Source organism: Anopheles merus, chromosome 2L (genome assembly GCF_017562075.2).
Source record: "Anopheles merus strain MAF chromosome 2L, AmerM5.1, whole genome shotgun sequence".
Taxonomy (NCBI): Eukaryota; Metazoa; Arthropoda; class Insecta; order Diptera; family Culicidae; genus Anopheles; species Anopheles merus.
In genome coordinates, this window is record NC_054083.1 from 21,534,616 (window position 1) to 21,540,824 (window position 6,209).

Genomic DNA, 6,209 nt, shown 5'->3' on the forward strand with positions numbered 1-6,209 from the left:
ACTTCATTGTAGTCCGAAATTTGTATTATTCATTTACGTGCTTTAGTGTTTTGTAATAGTGTTTCCTGTTTTTTCCAGTTTATGTTTTTTGTGTGATTTGTTTGTCATGTTCACTGGTATGTTGTTACACATTTGTTTGTTTTTATTTTTGGTCTATTTCTCTAATGTTTTTCTTTTTCTTTTTAGATGTGAAAAGAAGTGTAACAGAAGAAGGATACACAAAATACAAAACATAAACACACACACACACACACACACACACACACACACACACACATCAAATCAATCGAAAAGCAATCCAAATTCCTCATCCTCCATTGTATCTCTATTATTGTAGCTCTGCGTAAGGTTCGCTACTAAGGGGTGTGAATCGACAAGGCCAACGTTCGATGCTGCGCATGGTGTAATCGAAGGGCTAATGTTTCACTGTGTGTTCAACTTTCAAGGTGAAAAGTTATGCCTATGCATTAGAAAGACAGAAACGTACATTGCAATAGCAGAAACCGATCGTAGAAGCTGCATATAAACTAAGCAGGATCGTAAAATGGTGCATTCAAGGCGTATCCCGCACCACACATCCTTCCCTTACTTTCGGAACAGTTGAAGTGAAGAGCAGAAACACATAAAGTACATATGGTTGTGTCAAAAACATGAAACTACTCACAAAAAGGATGAAACACGAAACCGAAACCGCTACAGCCGTGTATGTGTGGTAGCTTCACGTATTATCGTAACATCGAAAGATCACTTTCATCCTATAATCAAACATCAAACTGGATTGTAGAGCAGTCCATTTTTTCGACTGGTTTTGTAACAGCAGAATAACTAAACGATACTGATTTTATGTGGCATTAAAAAAAAAACAGGAGCAGTCATATCAGTTTGAGTGTATGCGAAATGAAAACGAATAATTAGTTGGATGAGTGCATTATCTTTCAACGCTATTGTTTACAAATGCCAAAATTTGAAAGAGATTTGGTTTAATCCAGGAAAACATCACACACACACAGGCATGTTTATTTTCTTGTGTTGGATTAATTTAGATCCTTTGTTTCGTGTTTTCCATAGCAAAGCATTACCATTCACTGCGCCACTAAAGCAATACCTTGAAAACTACATCCAATGTGCTGTTTTACATCCATATTTATATATATACACAAGAAAATACATTAAGAAGATCAAGCCTTCCATACCTGTTGGCCATGTAGCAAAAGAAAAGTCGAACGAATAAAAAAGTGTGAGAAGGAGAGAGAGATAGAAAGAGAGAAAGAGAGTATAAAAAACCTTAATATAGTAAGGCAACTATGAAAGATATATATATATTAAGGGCAATAACAGCCCGCAAGTGTAAGGCCAGGGCCTTTTCTTCATTTTACTGTGTCTTCGTAGAGCGTATATTGTAGAAGATGAGAGGAAACTGCGGAAAAAGAAGAAGAACAAAAAAAGACGAAGTTAGGCAGGTGACGATTATTATGATCGATTATTATGATTATTATTGCTATTAAAAATAAACCAGAAAAAAGAATAATGTGATAGATTTAAAAATATATATATATGAATATATATACATACCTACTGTACTGTATATGTACTGTCGTGTATAAGTATAAGAAAGTATGAAAAAAAACTGAAGCACTAAAAAGTGGGAGGAAATACAAACAAAAATCTAAAACTGGTATATATACACAAGAATAGGAAAAAGAAAACAAATATATATTAATAATGATAAAACAAACCTACAAAGCAAACCGAAACATACATACATACATACATACATACATACAAACATACATGCAGTACGTAGCGGATAGGAAAAGGAAAGCAAGAATGAGTGAAACAAAAAAACAGCAAACAAAAATGGAGAGAAAAAGCTATATTTGTCCCCGATATAGACGAAAACCATTTTACTTCTCTAGTGTGCGCGCCACAGAACAGAAGAATCACACGTGCAGCACACGGTCTTGCGCCCAGTCAACTACAAGCTCTCCTTTACACGTATTATATACATAGATATATACACTCATAACTACACGCATAACAAGAGAAAGGAAACGAAACGTAGCGTCAATGATATCTCTACACATAAATCTTAGATAAAAACAGACAAACAAACAAACAAACAAACAAATGACATAAGAAATGTGTTGGAAATGGAATATCTGCACAGGCATAGGAAAGCAGAACGAAACAAATCACCCATACACAAGCACGCATACATATTAACCAGCGACACTTTCACTACTTCCCCACTCTCGATGTAATATCAAAATAATGCACTCAAGCGAATGGTGAAGCCTATAAACGATAACCCTAAGCATATGAGCAAACTATCGCAGCCAGTTGTGATACGGTGCATGGAAAGTGTCGATACAAGACAGCGGTTTTATTTGATCGTTAGCTTTCTTGCTCAATGTGCTTTTTCGTCATAATTCCTTCATAAATTTTTCTTTCGCAAACAGCAAACATAGACAACAAAAAAAAACTATTGCTAGAGAAGAAAAAATCCTAACTTGTGTTTACCACTGATTAATTTGAAAATTAGAAAGCAAACGAAGAACAGAAAAAAATCCTCGCAAAGGATTAGCGAAATGAAAGAAAAGAAATAAACAAACAAAAGCGTAATGCATAATGCGTAACGAAAAAAACAAACACTATCTTAACAAAAAAAAAAACAAAACCATTGAAAACGTAAAATTATATCAATTATTCAGAGAAGCCAAAAAAAACATAACAAAAGCAAAACAAGACTTGGAAACGAACGGTGGCAATTAACGCTCCTGTAATAAAGCAATTACTACTTCCAGCGACGATGGGGAAGTAGCGATTTTAACGTGAGCAATTAAACCTAATGCAATTACACTACTTTTATCCTCTCCTCCCCCCTCTCCACCCACCCACTTTCCTCTCGCCACTTCTGTCCACTTTACTACTGTATAGCCTGCTCAGTAAATATGATAAAATTAAACCTCTAATCGCATAAACAAAAGCACACGCACGCACGCATACACACACACACACACACACACACACACACACACACACACACACACACACACACACACACACACGTGTAAAGCAACTACGTAAGGGAAAATGACGAACAAAAGTAAAACTCGAATCGAAACAACATCACGAAACCGAAATCGAAACTATTGTAGTAGGTGTGGGAAAGTGAATGAAAACGAACAAAAAAGAAATGTAAACGAAAAAAGGAAAAAAAAAACAAAACTAAATATCAACTTAAACTAAAAGGAAAATTGATACAATAACGAACACATAGAAAGCAGGAACATAAGAATGACGGAGGGAAGGTAATAATGTTTGCATGCAATAGAAGCGGGTGACAAACTAAATGGCATAATCAATCAAAATCAATAGGTTTTTACTGGCTCCTAGCAGCAGCAGCAGCAGCAGCAGCTCAATAATATCAAGATTTACTTCGCAAATATTCTTAGCTCTTATTTAGCTCTCTTCTAACTTTGCGAACAATGGCTACACGTAAAACTACATGGAAAAAGGAAATGATGATACTTACCCTATCGCTATTAACTCAGTATGCTTTGCTCTTGCTGGTGTTTTGGTTTGAGCACGTTTATTCGAACTCTCTTTCTTGTTATTTTACTCATGTTAATCCATGGCTTAGCTTTTATTTAAATCTCTTTTCTTTATGCTACCTTCACTTTTCTGTTGTGACTGCAAAAAAAAATCGTATTCATTCATTTGGTTTATTAAAGTATTTAACAAATGTACGTTTTAAAATCGGTTATCACAAACCGTTGCCGAAAGCAAGAACAACACATTACTGTGCTATATAGCGAAGCAAATCATAATCGAACCGAAAACATCAACAGACCCCCTACTCTAAAATAGTAACTCTTAATGCTCTTTAAACTCACTGCACTGTCAGGCTCTTTTAATCTACACTTTTAAACAAAACAAAACAAAAATGGCGCTACACAACACAAAAGCACTTACTTACAGTTCTAGAATACAGTTGTAGAGCAGAAAACAACAAATGAACAATGAAAAACACAACTCGCAAAAGCCACTTTCTAATGATGATAATGAAGAAAAGAGAATTGCAACAAAAACTAAATAACTATTACACATCTACAAAGAACAAAACACGCAGTGGTGAACAAAGTGAAAAGAAGAAATAAATCAAAAACTAGTCTGTCGAAAGAGTCGAAACATTTTAAAACGTGCAGTGTGGAAACGAGAAAAAAAACCAGAGTCAGCAAAGTAAAGATTGAAAGTGAAAGCTATAAAACTTGATGACGCTGTGTACTGTGTATTCCTTTTTTGCTCCCCCACGGAGTGCATACACGCGGTTGCATTTATATCAGTCTAACTAGCAGAACACAGCAGCGCTCGCGACAATTGTTTAATTACACATTGAACTACTACCCCGAACAGCACCTCAGAAGCAATCCAATCCCAATACACCCAATATCCCCAAAATGTGTCGATGGAAGCTTCGAGCATCCATTGCCTAAGTCGATTACCGATACATAGACAAACCGAAAAAGGGCTCCTTGGTATGATTGAAACGAAAAGGTGCTACTGAACGAAGAATGAAGATGGTAGGAGAAGAGCAACGAGCAAATTAACAGACAATTGGTATCACGTCAATGATATATCAATGGTTTTACGTTTCTTCCTTCGTCTAAAAACTACTTCTACTTCCCCCCCCCCCCCGTGTGTGTCAATCAACAATTTATTTCAACTGTCGACAAAACAAAAGCTAAAATGAAAGCAGAACTAATTGTTGCATTCTTACACTTCAGAAGGAGAGTATGTACACAGAATCAAAATGAAACCCGAACTAAAACAAAACAGGCCGAAATAAAGAGCGAGATTAGTGAAAGCGAAGGAAGAAGATTAAAAGTAAAAAAAAAGAGCAAGAGGACAGTAAAATAACAAAAAAAAAGAATATTAAAAAAATGAAATACACTTACACATAAAAAGGCTGTAATTTTAAGAGGTAACAAAAAAAGCAAAAGAAAATGTAGGTGTCGTAAAACAACCCGATTTAACAATGAACAGTCAAAATCGAATTGCAGAAGTGTGGTGTGGTAAGTGTGGCAAAGGAAATACAATAAATGAAAATTATATATACATATAGATACATAAGCCTATAAGAAGTACTATTAAAGCAGTAACAACAAGACAAGAAGAATAAAACATGAAAAAGCGACAACAAAACCTAATAAAAGTATATTGAAAAGAAGAAAAACCAAAACAACTACTGTGTGTGTAAAACTCTTTTATCATTATTTTATTTTACTTTATTTGATTTTCTACAATCCCTCGGGTTGTTTTCGTGAGTGAAATGAATTGTAAAATTTTTATTTGCAAAATTTAAAAAACAAGTGTTTCCAACATGCTTTTTAACACTCTGTGTTGTCTCACGGTGACGTTTCAAGAGACTGGGCGTCTCCACGTCTCTCCTTTGTATATTAATATTATTTTATTTTATTGTTATCTACTTTTATCATCTTTTTTTTGTAACAACATTCTTTCCACCTTTTATTATTCATTATAGCAACTACGATATTTCGTATAAATGCTTCACGATTGTCTTCATTTTGTTTTATCTTGGTTTAATTATGTTCCGGTTATACACAATTAATTCCCTTCTCAATCATTTCCCATAGTGTGTGACTTTCCGAGCAAAAGCTGCCCAAAGTGCTCACATGACGTGTGGAGAGCAATAAAAACAAAAAAGAAAAAGACATCCACCATTGAAAAAAGCTCTCCAATCAACCCACTTTTCTCTCAACCCCAACGAGTAAATTCATTTGTTCGACGGAAAAGCTGAAGCTTTTTGCCGCTTCCCCGACGGGTACAGCTAAAGTCATTGAGGCGTGTTTGGCGTGTGAGCGGCTAGCTTTTATTTCGCTTCCACGAACTCCTCGTCTTCCCATTCATGTCATCTGGCAGGCGTGTAAAAAGAAGCAAAAAAAACAACTCTCCTTTGCTGGCCCCATTGATAGATCGCAGAAGGCGTGTTGGGCAGAAGGCTTTCCCAGCGAGATTGGCCGCACGCACTGCAAAGAGAGAGAGAGAGAGCGAGTCTCGTGGGTGAGCTTTCGCTTTTCCAGCAGCTCTTTTGGCACTATCCTGTGAGCATGCGCCCGGAGAGAGAAAGGAAGAGAGCGAGCGAAAGTCCTGCTCTCTCGGCCCGACGCTCTCACTCTCTACGGGTT

The 6,209-nt window shown here is 36.1% G+C and overlaps 1 protein-coding gene across 1 annotated transcript in view; it reads left to right on the forward strand.

Annotated features, from left to right (window-relative positions):
• LOC121593520 (protein boule) overlaps positions 1 to 4,920 on the forward strand; it is a 61,277-nt gene extending 56,357 nt beyond the window's left edge. The window contains exon 8 of the transcript XR_006004795.1: positions 187 to 4,920. The gene's annotated coding sequence lies outside the window, so the exon portion shown is untranslated. The remainder of the gene's footprint in view (positions 1 to 186) is intronic.
• Positions 4,921 to 6,209: the final 1,289 nt, after the last annotated feature.